Raw genomic sequence first — 13979 nt, forward strand, 5'->3', positions numbered from 1 at the left:
CTGAGGGGGGTCTGCTCCCAGGGAGGGGGCAGGAAGGGCCGTGGAAAGGGGTGGAATTCCATCCTGGACGTGCGGCGGGGTGGGTGGCCTCGCAGCCTGAGGAGGAGGAGGAGGCTGGCAAGTGTGAGGGAAGACCCATTCCTTCAGCGGTTCCCAATTCGTTTCTGTCAAAGATGGCCAAATTTCACACTGCCCATCCCCCTCCTCCCGCGCCTTTCCCAGTCCCCTTCGCTCGCTCTCCGCGCTGCGCGAGGCGGTGGGGAGGTCCGCGGAGAGGGTGCGTGGAGAGCGCGGCGCAGGAGGGAGAGCCTCCCCGCCCGCCCTCCGAGGAGGCGCGGTTAGTTGAGAAAGAGGGGTCTGCCTCTTTAAGGTGGGGAGTGGGCGTCACCTTTGGCCGGGTGACGAACCGGGGTGGTGGTAGGGGATGGTGTGGGCGTGGCCATGCAAAGCAGGAGGTGGCGCTGGCGGTAGGCGGCGCCATAGTAAAATTTGGGAGGGGCGGGGCCGAGGCTACCTTGGGGGCGGGGCGCGGGGCGGGGCCTCTCCGGGGAGGCGGGAGGGGCGGGGAGGAGAGGGGAGGAGGAAGCGGCCGGGCTGGTACCATTGCGCGCGTGGCGAGAGGGGGAAAGGGACCTTCCCCCGGAGGGGGCGGGGCCGGGCGTGGGGCGGGAGGGGCGGCCCCCATTCCCGGGGCCCGGGGGGACGGCGGGACGCGGGAGGGGGCGCTGCTCGGCTCGCGTCCGAGGCGGGGCCGCTGTACCTTTCGTGGCGCGGTGCGGCTTGGGGAGGGCTGAGGGAGGGAGAAGGGGCGGTCCCGGGGGGGGGGAGCCGGAAAGGGGGAGGCGCCGGCGGACAATGGAGCCTATGTGTGCCTGCGGGAGTGGGACGGCGCCGCCGCCGCCGCTGCCGCCGCCGGGGGGAGACGCTGCGCCGCCGCCGCCGCTGGCCCCGGCCCCGGCCCCCCGGGGCTGAGAGCCGCTCCGGACCGGAGCCCCCTCCCCCACCGCGCTCCTCCTCTCCCCTCCCCCACGGCTGCTCCGGGGTAAGTGGCACCTTGGGGGGAGGGGAGGACTGGCCCGGGGAGGGGGCGGTCGGGTCCGCGTGTTTTGAACCGGTTTGGGGCCAGGGGTAGCCGCCGCGGCGGAGAGCTGTAGGGGGGAGGGGAGCAGAGGGGCGGGGGTCGGGTTGCGGATTTAGTGAGTGGAGGCTGGAGGAACCAGTAGGGTAAGGCGCGGGGAGAGGGACGTCCTCCGCTCACCCCTCTACAATAAGGTGGGGAGAGATGGGGGCCTCTCGATTTTCCAGAGGCTGTGTCCCGGAGCAGTGCTTGGAGAGGCTGAGTGAGGACATGGGATGACTTCAGGGTCCTAGGTTGAAGGGTGTTGGTGGATCGAAATGGAAAGCCAAAAAGAATAAAAGAAGGAATTCAGGTTGAGTTTGGTGGGGTCTCCAAGACCCCGGAGGTGGATAGAGAGATAAAGGGGACTTTGCAGACCAGTGACTTGTAGAAAGGTGGGGGGAGGTGGGAGCTGCAAAGCACCTCTGAGTAGTAAAGGGCTCCAGCAGGTGAGCTGGTGTTGTCTAGGTCACTGAGTCATTGAGGGGGTCGTGGGGCACACCAGCGATGTACAAAGTGGGGCCCGAGCCCTCGGCCTTTGAAAGTTGCGAAGACCATTAAGGTGTCACTGTGTAATGTTGGGGGAGCCGGGAGAAAGAAGCTACCCTAAGTGAAATAGCAGCAGGCTTGGTCAGTATGTTCAGAGGGAAGGGCCAGAGAGGCCTAGTGTTGCTGGGGGCCTGATGCGAAGGCTACCCTGCATGGTACGAGGAGCTCCGTGGTCTGCTGGGAGGTAAGGAAACAGGCTCCAAGTGATGGAGAAGTGGCTCACAGCTTAAACGTGGCCCCGGTTGGGAACCAACAAAGTTGTTAGACAAGATAAGAAAGGAACCTACGGGTCACTAAGATGTTAGCACCGAAGTGGTCTCAAGTTAGACCGGGGTTAAGGCAAAGGTAGACCCCTAACAATGACAGTGACATGGAAGATGATTGAGTAATGCAAGGCGGGCATCTTGGTCAATTGTATGTGATGGGGTATTTGTTAGCAATATATAGATGAAGTGTTTGTTCTTGGGGCGGAGATTCGGGCTCTTGTGCACTGAGCACAAAAATGATCAATGAGAATTTAGCAGGTGGGAAGAATTGGTAGTGAACTAGTTGAGAGTTTGGATAGGCGGAGGCAGAAAGATGGTGGGTTAAGACTGATGCTTCTTGGAAATCATGCACACGATGGTTGTTCTTTTGGTTTTGTGTTTTATGTTTGGCTGCTAGTGATTTGGGACGTTTTAGCAGAAACAGAGTGTTACTGTGAATAAAGGTATGGGTCTAAAGTAAAACTTTAAGAAAAGGCTCCTTTGGAAAAAGATCCAAACTTTCAAGATCAGAACAGGAGCTGTGAGGTGGACTAGCGAGATTTTGAGGAATGAGGGCTTCGTTGATTCTTTGATGGTTTAGGTAAGAGAACTTTTGTATTTTTTTAAGAGAACTTTTCTGGTGCAGTCGAGACTAGGGTAACACGTGGTGGTTTATGGTTTTAGACCTAGATTATTATTTTGAAGGACAATGTTGAATATGAGAAGATAAAAGATCCAAAGTAGGTAGAGCAGTCACTGGCTAAAAGATGGAGGAAGAATTCCCAGACATAAGTCTAAACCCACAGCCATAAGGCTAAACCTTCATAGTGACCTGAATTGAGGCTTCTGAGGCTATTAATGCAGATAGCCTCGTCTTTCTCCTAAGAAACCGCTGGTGGATTTGAACCTCCAACCTTGTGGTTAGCAGTCCAGCATTTACCCGGCAGCACCATCCATAGCTCTGAGGCTCAAGGTCCATCCGGATCAGGACTGCCAGCCAGGCTGGCTCACACTACTGAAAAAGTGCCTGTGTAGTGTGGAATTTATAAGATATTCCCCCCTAGCCTTACAAGTGTGTGTTCCTGTGAATGAAGGGAGAATGCTCGCTGGCTTGTAAATAGAGGTTTCACAAGTATCACAGTCAGCTAACGATTTGATCCTAGTGGCATGGTACACTGGTTGGAGCCTTGAACTTTAAATCAGGAAGTCGATGCACTCCGTAACTTAGCGCGTGACTTTGAAACCCCTTTCCTGCTTATTCTTTGGTTTTCCCATTTCTGAGGTGGTTGAGCCCACCTGCCCCGACTGCTCTGAACTACACCACCGGAACACTTAGCATCTCTGAGAACAAGTAGTTTCGTAGCCTAACTTCTTGTCATTCCTGCAAAATGAGCCCTTCTCAGCAGACCAGATCCAGCTTTTGTAGCCTCTACGGCCACGTGCTTTATCAAGGAAGTACCCTGTACATCGCTGGAGCCCTGGTGGTGTTGTGGTTGGGAGTTAGGCTTCAGTTAACTGCAAGTTTAGCAGTTCTAAACCACCAGTCCCTCTGCAGGAGAAAGATGAAGCTTTCTGCTCCCACAAAGAGTTACAGTGTCAGAAACACATGGGGTAATTCTACCTTGTCCTATACGGTCGACTTGATAGCAGTGAGTGTGGTTTACATCTGCCTCAGTTGTCTTGGGTTCCAGTTTTATATTAGTTTTGAGAGGTGGCACCTCCCCTCTTTAGTGTCAAAACACTGGTGATGAGACAGCTGCAGAACTATGAAAGCACAGGTCCCCTTGGGAAGAGTAGTAGGATGCTGCTGTGAGCACTACCCAAGGCCAATGCCACCCTGAATTTGCTCGCAATCTTACAGGAGCCCTGGTGGCATAGTGGATTACACATTAGGTTTTTAGCTGCAAGGCCAGCAGTTTGATGCCCCCCAGTGCACCATGGAAGAAAGATGAGGCTTTCTACTCTCGTCAAACGTTAGTCTTGGAAGCCCACGGGGGCTGAACCACCCTGTCCCCATGGGGTCGCTGTGGGTCCCAATGGACTAGGTGGTGAGTTTGGTCTTGAGTTTTGGACACATTGCTGGTTGCCTTTCCTTTCCTTCAGCTGTGCAATACTGGTGCGGGCTGGGCGGCCCTGCTTGGGTGCTGATGCAGGACTATAGGCACTTTACATGGAGATTGACTCTACTGAAACCTCTGCAGTTTGTGGCCCTCCCCCCTCCCTTTTTCTCTTAGTCCGATGAGTCATAGGACCTCTTCTGAGAAAATGTTTCCTAAATGCATGGAACAAAATGTATAGGGTTACAACTGTAATTGGAATAGTTATCAAAATATTAAACAGCTCTGATAGAGTGAACTTTAAGTATGCTTTTTAGAACATTGAACAACAAAATGTAGCCCCTGTCAAAACCAAACACACTGCCGTTGAGAGTCTGCTCTGACCAATTCCGACCCAAGATGAACTTGGGAGACCTGCTCCGTGGGCTTTCCCAGGCTGTTGTCCGGCAGCCTCTCTGATTTCAGAAGGTTGGCTTGTCTTAGGGTCACTTGCACTTCAGGCTTGTCAATGTTTTCTCAGCATGGCCTTTATTGCCAGGAATAAGTTGTAGACACAAAACAAAAAGTTTAGTTTGCAACTTGTGACCACTGTCCCGACTGTGGAGAAAGTTCAAAGGTGATTGAAATTAGAGGCTTTTGCACCGGCTGGATTTTGCTCTTCTAGGTTCCCCATCACTCATGAACCTGGCCAGCCCTCAGGGTCTAATGGTTCAATGCTTGGCTGCCCGCTGAGAGCTGGACGCTTCAAACAGACCGGTGACTGCGGCAGAAAGACCTGGCAATCACGTCTAAAGATTAAACCAAACCCTTTGCTGGCTTGTCAGTTCTGACTCCTAATGACCCTCCTCAGTGTAGGGCAGCGGTTCTCAACCTTCCTCAAGCCACAATCGGTAACACAGTTCCTCGTGTTATGCTGACCTCCCCCAGCCATAACATTATTTTTGTTGCTACTTCATAACTGTAATTTTGCCGTTGTTATGAATCAGGCGACCCCTGTGAAAGGGTCATTCGACTCCCCCCACCCCCCAAAGGGGTGGCGACCCACAGGTTGAGAACCGCTGCCACAGGGTTTCCAGGACTGCAATCTTTACAGATTGCAATATGCCACTTCTTTCTGGAAGGGTGGCTTTGAACGGGCAACCTGTCAGTTGACCACTGAGCACTAAACCCCTGCACTGCCAGGGCTCCTTCTGGAAAGATTACTGCCTGGAAATCTTTTTTCGACAGCAGCTCACAATGACAGCCCCTTGTAACAGTCCTTACAACAGCCCCTCACGACGACAGCCCCTCACGACGACAGCCCCTCACAACGACAGCCCTCACAACGACAGCCTCTCACAACAGCCTGTCACAATGACAGCCTCTCACAACAGTCCTTACAACAGCCCCTCACAACAGCCTGTCACAACGACAGCTTCTCACAACAGTCCTTACAACAGCCTCTCACAACGACAGCCCCTCACGACGACAGTCCCTCACGACAACAGCCTCTCACAACGACAGCCTCACAGCAACAGCCCCTCACAACGACAGCCTCTCACAACAACAGCCTCTCACAACGACAGCCTCTCACAACAGTCCTTACAACAGCCCCTCACAACGACAGCCTCTCACAACGACAGCCCCTCACAATGACAGCCTCTCACAACGACAGCCCCTCACGACGACAGCCCTCACAACAACAGGCCATCACAATGACAGCCCTCACAACAGCCTCTCACAACAGCCTCTCACAACGACAGCCTCTCACAACAACAGCCCCTCACGACGACAGCCCCTTGCAACAGTCCTTACGACAGCCCTTCACAACAACAGCCCCTCACAATAACAGCCCCTCAACAACAGTCCTCAAAACAGCCCCTCAACAACAGCTCCTCACAGCAATAGCCCCTCACAATAACAATAGCCCCTCACAGCAACAGCCCCTCACAGCAACAGCCCCTCACAGCAATAGCCCCTCACAACAGCCCCTCACAGCAACAGCCCCTCACAGCAATAGCCCCTCACAATAACAACAGCCCCTCACAGCAACAGCCCCTCACAACAACCCCTCACAGCAACAGCCCTCACAGCAACAGCCCCTCACAGCAATAGCCCCTCACAGCAACAGCCCCTCACAGCAACAGCCCCTCACAGCAACAGCCCCTCACAACAGCCCCTCACAGCAATAGCCCCTCACAATAACAACAGCCCCTCACAACAGCCCCTCACAGCAACAGCCCCTCACAGCAATAGCCCTTCACAATAACAACAGCCCCTCAAAACAGCCCCTCACAACAGCCCCTCACAGCAACAACAGCCCCTCACAGCAACAGCCCCTCACAACAGCCCCTCACAACAGCCCCTCACAGCAACAGCCCCTCACAACAGCCCCTCATAGCAACAGCCCCTCACAACAGCCCCTCACAGCAACAGCTCCTCACAGCAACAGCCCCTCACAGCAAAAACAGCCCCTCACAGCAATAGCCCCTCACAGCAACAGCCCCTCACAACAGCCCCTCACAGCAACAGCCCCTCACAGCAACAGCCCCTCACAGCAACAGCCCCTCACAGCAACAACAGCCCCTCACAGCAATAGCCCCTCACAGCAACAGCCCCTCACAACAGCCCCTCACAGCAACAGCCCCTCACAACAGCCCCTCACAACAGCCCCTCACAGCAACAGCCCCTCACAGTAACAACAGCCCCTCACAGCAACAGCCCTTACTGTGGTGGATTGTTTGCACTGTCCCTGCATCCAACTTCTTGTAATTTGAATTTTTTGTGGTTTTGATTTCCTTCCTTGTTTTTGACCCATTGTCTTACTATTCTTTCTCCAAAGGTTGCTTTGGCTACAGAGTGCTATGACCTGGGTGATTTTCTTTGGAAGCAGTGTGCATTGGGGAATGAACTGTCCTCTCTTCATCCCTGTAGGATGTGGGACTAGCTGGTGTCGCTCCACTTTGACCTCAACATTGACTTCCGTGTGGGAGGCAGGAAAGCTTGGAAAGTTCTTTTGGGCCCCGATGTAGAAGAGCGAGCAGATTGGGCGTTTAGAAGGTAAGGAACCAGTTAACACGCATACAGCCTGTGTGATTCAACCTGACTGTTGGATTAGTACTTTGTTATTGTTGTTCATCTATGTTCTTTGTAAACTAAAAGTCCATATGTACATTATTCTAGCAGTTTCCAAGGCAAAGGTCATCCAGTTAAATGCAAATCAACACAATAACTCACCTCATAAAACTGAGGGGGAAGGCAGGTGGTGAGACATGAAGCAGGTATTTCTCCTGTTATCCTTGGTGTATGTGAATGCAGCCCTACACAGGCCGACCTCCTTACTGAAGACAGAGTGCAGGTGGCACAGCGGTCTAAGCCTTGCTACTAACCAGAAGGTCAGCAGGTGGTTCAAGCCCACCCGCCTCTCTGTCACGGAAAGATGTGAAAGCCTGCTTTCATCACGGCCACAGCCTTGGGAAGCCTACGAGGCCAGTCTGTTCTTTCCGAAAGGCTTGCTGTGAGTCGTCTAATTGAGCGGACTTAACAGCAATAGGTTCAGGTCATTACATATGTGGATCAACCAGCATGTAGATTGAGTGTCGTCTGGGTGGTAGGTAGGTGCTGACATGATGGATGGCACAGGGTCTCCCCCCAGGTTGTTCTCTGTCTGCACATACCACGAGACCGTCTTAGAAGTGTTCCATGAGTGTCGGGAGTACGATGCTGGACCACAGATGGGTGTCCAGAGGAGGGTTGGGAATCGTGGCTTACTAGTTACACCATGGCTTACTAGTTAACTGCTAACCACAAGGTCAGCGGTTTGAAAACCAGCCACTGCACAGGAGAAAGATGGGGCTGTCTACTGCCATCGAGTTAAGTCTCGGAACTCCACCCTCAGGGTCAGTTTTACCTTGCCATCTAGAGTTTCTGAGTCAGCATCGACTCAGTGGCAGCGGGTTTTTGGTTTGGTCGGGAATCAGTGAGTTTCAGAGGAGGGACAATGGTGCTGAAATTCTTTTTGGCGGGACATCCCGGGGGTGAGGGGACTAGTCATTTTACCAAGCGTGGAAATAGAAATTCAGTTTCGAATGCATACCTTCGGGCATAACTCTTTAGCTTGGTAGAGACTTTATTGGCTTGCCTAAAGTTTTTTAAGCCGTTGAAAGGTGGTCACTGCATTTTTTCCCCTCCGCGTACAGAAACATTTTTAAGAGTTCGTGTAGACCAAGGTTTTCTGTAGATGCCCATTGCCTAATTTTCTTTTTCTCCCAAGTTGGGGAAAGATCGGTTCTTCCTACTGTATTTTGGGTTTTTTCCTGGAGAGGAAGCCTTTTAGTTGTTGGCATGCCAGAAGTTAAGAATGAGCTAGGAATGGAATCCTGAGGCCTTTCAGCTCCACATTCTAAGTTTGATACTATGCCTTTTATGGAGTAGTGGTCATAGCATAGAAATGAGGTTTGTTAAACATGGCAGAGTTGCAATAAACTTGATCTTGGAGCAGGGAAGTGGGGAAAGTTATTGGAAGAGTTCACGTTGGAGTTGTAGGGGTGATTGTGAGCCGGGCCCAAGTGGTCCGGTGATAGTTGTTTTAACTTTGTGGCAGCCCTGATGGCTGCTTTTAAAGATTCTGAGACAATTTGGCGCTAAGTCAATCCGGAGCTCAGTTCTCTTTAGCATTTTCAAGCCGTAAATTCTGAGCAAAGTGGGAGGCTCGGTGTCATAGTTGGCTTTTAAGGATTAATGTTGGAAAGTGTTCTGCTTGACCAGTAACAGTAGTTTATTGACTTACCTGGCTCAGTCCAACACAGCATCTTGCACCCAGTAGGAACCTCATGCCTCCCTAAGTGTGTGAAAATACATTTGCTTGCTGAATACCAACTAGCCCTCAGGCATACCGTTAGAATGGAAGGTGGTGGGGAACTAAAGGGGCTCCACTTTGGGAATCTCAAAGCTTATCTGGAATTTTCTCTCTTCTCGCCTGTACAATCAGCTCTCATCTCTCTGATCTAATAAGGAATTGGGAGAATCGAAAATGTGAGTGTGCTTCCCTCCACCCCCCATCCCTACACTAAACGCCCAGAAATGTAAAAAGTAGAAAAATTGATTTTATTTGCATTTAGCATTTCTCCAGCCTCTGAAAGGAAAATCTGCAGCTTGTGAAGGGAGGAGGGGAAGCCGCAAGCGCCTTGAAATATCTACAGATTGGCTAATACGCTCTTTAATAATTGGGGGTGGCTTCTCTTTCCAGTGGGGGCTGCAACAGCTTTCTCTAAAACGGACATTCTAGGGACTGGTTTATCTTTTAAGGCAGCCTCGATGCTGTCGGTTCTTAGTTTGTAACGCCCTTCAGATGAGTTTTCTTTTTTCTTTTGTCCAGGTGAGGGCCCCCTGCGAGAAGGGGCTTCCTGGACTCCTTGGACGCCTCACCTCCAGGATGAGCTCTGCAGTGTCGTGACCCTCGGGGTTTGGGTGAGTAGCCTGGAGGATGGGCGCACTCGAGAGCACGCCAGCTTTGAAGGATCCCGCGAAGTGTTTCTCAGGCACAGCCCGTGGGTCTGGGTGACAGCAAGTGCTGGAAAAGAGGGATGAACAAGGCGGGTTTGGTCTTAGCCTTCTTGGGGCTCCCTGTCTAGGGGCGAGGTGAACATGACCGTGATGATCACATGATTACTCCTCTAGTTACAAAACGCTTCTCGGGAAAGGTGTCGTGGAGGCTCGGGTGTGCTTAGGAGCTCCTGCTTCTCTGAAGAAGAAACGCTCCAGCCGAGACTTTCCTCATGCAGTCCCTTCGTCCGTTCGATAAACACGTTTGAAATCGACATAGGCGGCTCGAGGAGCAGGGAGACAGGTGACAGGGTGGCTCCTGAATTTCGGGCATAAACAGCTGGGTGGGTGAAGGTGCCGTCTACTAAGACTGCCGGAAGAATCGTTTGGCGGGGTAGGCTCAATAGGGACGAAGAGTTCACGCCTCCTGTCAAGTTAGAGACATCAAGAGAGGGATGTCAAGTCGTTCAGGGTTGGGGGGGGGGGGTCCTGTGTCGTTGGGGGGTGCTATCGAGTTGGTTCCATGGCGACCTTATGCACAGCGGAACGAAACATGGCCCGGGCCTGTGCCATCCTCACGGGGTTCCTGTGCCCGAGCCCATGGGTGCAGCCACTGTGTCCATCTGTCCGTCTCCTTGAGGCCTTCCTCTGTCCCATGGCCCCTCCACTTTGCCACGCATGCTGTCTCCCTCCAGGGACGGGTCCCTCCTGACATGTCCAACTACGTAAGCTGCAGTCTCCCCATCCTTGCCTCGAAGGAGCACTCTGACCGCATTTCTTCCAAGACAGATTTGCGTGTCCTTTAGCAGCCCATGGTGCCTTCCGTCTCCTCCAGCACCACAGTTACACGCATCGGCTCTCAAAGTCTTCCTTATTCACTATCTAACTTCCACACACATAAGGACAGTTGAAAACACCATGGCTCGGGTCAGGCGCCCCTTAGTCCTCAAAGTGGCTTCCGTAGAGATGAAGAATTGGTCCTCCAGTCTGTTAAGTTAGAGACTTCAAGAGGGATGTCCAGATCCAGGTCTGACGGGTGGAAGTGAAACCTGACCTGGAGATGTAAGTCTGGAGACGAGAGAAGGGAACCCCGGGCAACACCACCCTGACGAGCTCTAGATTGGGTAGAGGGAGGCGCCTGCGGGGGCAGAGCGGCACTGGAGAGGTGGACGAAACCACGGGGGAGTAATTGGGTAGGAAAACCCAGGCAGGGGCGCTTCCAGGAGGGGAGTTGGAGAGATCAGGAAAGGTGAGGTTGGAGGAGTGGCCGCTGGTGACCATGACAAAAGCAGTGGCTTCTGTGATCTGGGGGTCGAAGTTGATCAGTAGTGGATAGCAGATGACGGAATGACTCCACGCTCTGAAGAACCTGGATATGAAGGACAGTAGGATGCTGGAGATGAGACGGGCTCTGCTTTGCTTCTTTATTTTAAGCTGGAAGACACTGGCGCGTGTCTGAATCCTGGTTGGATAGATCTGAGGATGCAGGAGAGATAAAGGGCTCTCGGATGGCTGGAGGGGCGAGGCCTAGACCACCTGCAGGAAATCGTAGGCTGTGTTCCATAATAGAGACGTCGGGATGGGTACTGATGGTACTAGTGTGCAGGTGTAGTGAGGAGGCCCCCTCGCCTAATGACTGCTCTCCCCAAGCACTAGGAAGTGGCCCTCGGGTGGGGGGTGGGAAGAGGGTGCTGGATTCAAGTGTGAAAGCCAGTTACCAACTCTTCCGTTTCAGCTCATGGGGCCCCACGTGCGTCAGGGGGATCAGGGGTAGGGTTTTTAGAAATAGATTTCCAGACCTTTCATCTGAGGAGCACTGGGGAGACTCAAACTGCCAACCTTTGAGTTGGCAGCCAAATGCTACGAAGTAAAGCTTAGGCGGATTAGGCGTTGGGAGCGTGGCAATCCTGGCGGTGACTGTTAGCATGGGGTTGCTGTGCTGAACCAGCTCCAGGCCCCGACCCCACAGTGAGGAAGAGCAGACTTGCCAGAGTGCCATGCAGAACACGGGCTCTACCCCGTCCATGGCTGTGACCTTGGACCACTTACCCTTCCAGGGCCTCAGTTTTGGCCCCGCTATCTGGAGTGTGAGGAACCCTGGAGGCGTAGTGGTTACACATTGGGCTGCTAACTGCAAGGTCGGCAGTTTGAAACCATCCTCGGGAGAAAGATGAGGCTTTCTGCTCCCTTGAAGAGTGCCGGTCTCGGAAACACGGGCAGTTCGACCGTGTGAATGGGAATCGACTCAATGGCAGTGAGTTTGGTCTTGAGTTTCTAGAATAGGGACAGCAGTAGCGCTCGCCTAGAGGGGTCGGCCTTACTGAGTCAACATGAACAGTGCTTACAACTGTGCCGGCACATAAGCTGCTAAGATTTTAAATTGTTAGTAAAAGTTAATACACATTTCAGTGTTACTTTTAAAGAGCAGTGTTGTATAAGTAGATCAGAGGAACTAAGTTGTCACATTTGGGGGAAATCTCTCTCTAACTACACTTAACCATTCCATAGGAGCCCCTTTCCAGCCCTTCAAGGGTAAGCAGCCAAGCACCAAACTGCCAAATAGGTGCTCAAGCGTCTAAGTGCTTCCCCTTTGGAACTGTGTGAGGAGTAGGTAGATGTCTTGTCTTATTGTCAGAGGGCCTCAAGGTGGGAAGACTTACTTCAGCAACTCCTTCGGCTTAAGGGTTCCGACCACAGCATTTTTCTTCCCGATGGTGTGTGCGCCCACGAGCCTCTCGTGGCTTCTGTGGGGGCTCTTCATCCATGAAGTAAGGAGCGGAACAGGGGGCCCTCAAAGCCGTCCTTCCCATGAGTGTGCACCGTCCGCCCATCCTTGAGCCGCCTGCCCGTCAACGCTGGGGAAGTGTGTGTTCCCGAAAGTCAACATGAAAGTCCTTTGAAAACTGGTGCTCTGTGTTCACTCAGCATTTTCACTAGGCCTTCTCATTGCTGCTGCCAGCTCCTCAGAAATGTCTCGCAGATGAATTAAGAGATTCAATATTTGTCATGTGCTTTGAGTCTCGTTGGAAAGAGAGAGTGGCACCAATGCCAGGTGTCACTGTCCTTTGGGAAGCTGAATAAGTTACGTAGGTTCCAACCACATTCGCAGGACATGCTAGGGATTATAGACAGAGCCAAGGAACTTTTAAACAAGGTCCATGCCTTCCAAGATCTTAGTTTTCATAAGGAGGAAGACAAAATCCACACTGGGAACTAGTGAGCAGAATGTGTGCCTGACTGCAGTGTGCAGGAGACAGAAAGTAGCAGAAGTAGCACAGGGCAGTGGTGAGGGCTCTGTTGATGGTAACGGTTTCTCTTTTTCTGAAGTAAATGTTTTCTGGGTATCTGTCCATACAAGATTCATTTGCTACTCTGTTTTACCAGTGACTCATGATGGTTACTGAGAGGCTACAAAATGGCTTATGGTGATTTATATTGAGTTTGACAATTACAATCAATTTTAATGTCTAAAGGGGGGGCCCGGGGCGGTGGTGGAGCCGAGCCAGCTGAAGATGGCAGGTGATAAAAATACAACCTTAAATATAATCAAGACTGAAATATTTTTTAGGATTTTTCCCCCTGAGGACAGCATTGAAACAGTGCATAAACATTGTAGTTTCTTTTTCCTAACTTCTTTATTCAAATGCCCAAAAAAAAAATTGTGTGCACTCAGAACTTACACAGATTGGTTTCAACGTCCCAGGTGAAATAGCTGGTACTGTGGCACATTTTCAAATGAAGACAAGCATTTGACCCTTCACAATGATCATTAAAAAAAAAAGTTAAAAACCAGACTCACTGCCACTGAGTCAATTCTGACTCGTAGCAACCCTATGGGACAGAGTAGAGCCGCTTCTGTGGCTTACCAAGACTGTAAGTCTGGACGAGAGTAGAAGGCCCCGTCTTTCCCTATAATCCGTGCCCAAACTGAGACTCGGAGCCTCCCAGCTTCAGTCCAGCTCTTGAGTCTCAAAGGCGACAAAAAGCTGTAAGGCCTGAGCTCCTTCTGGCTCCCTTTGATTTGTTAGAAGCCATCCAGCAGCTCTCAGAGCAGTCCCCAGGTGGTACAGTGGATGAATGTGCAAGACTGCCAAGGGAAAAGTTGGAGGTTCAAGCCCACCGGCAGGCATCTTGCAAGGCCTGGCCACCTGCTCCTGAAAAAACAGCCCTCAGCCACCCCGGGAACACAGTGCTCTCTCAGTACCCGGGGTCGCCGTCAGTCTGAGTGGGCACGCAGGCCTTAAGCAGGAGCAGGTGAGAGGACAGTGGTCCCAGAGCACCTTGTGGGGAGGGAGTGGTGACATCACCATATAGATTTTGCCTCCCCTGAAGTAGCCCCAGCTGCTTTGAATAAAAGGCTTTCTCATTTGTTCTCTAGCAAGGTTTGGGAATATTTTCTTGACCTTTATGCTTCAAATTAGCCTTGCAAATTTACTCCAAAGAAAAAAGCCTTCCAAGATGTTCTTTCACCTTCAGAGTTATGGATCA

General features: G+C 52.1%; 1 protein-coding gene across 2 annotated transcripts in view; it reads left to right on the forward strand.

Moving 5' to 3' along the window:
• LOC142459165 (uncharacterized) overlaps window positions 1-13979 on the forward strand; it is a 98790-nt gene that overhangs the window by 83918 nt on the left and 893 nt on the right. Inside the window, exons 1-3 of one of the 2 annotated variants that reach the window (XM_075560463.1) lie at window positions 832-1042; window positions 6882-7007; window positions 9325-9416. The gene's annotated coding sequence lies outside the window, so the exon portion shown is untranslated. Of the gene's footprint in view, window positions 1-831; window positions 1043-6881; window positions 7008-9324; window positions 9417-13979 lie in introns of those variants that run through there. The other variant, XM_075560473.1, reaches the window with a different exon arrangement.

This window comes from Tenrec ecaudatus, chromosome 1, assembly GCF_050624435.1.
Source record: "Tenrec ecaudatus isolate mTenEca1 chromosome 1, mTenEca1.hap1, whole genome shotgun sequence".
Classification (NCBI taxonomy): Eukaryota; Metazoa; Chordata; class Mammalia; order Afrosoricida; family Tenrecidae; genus Tenrec; species Tenrec ecaudatus.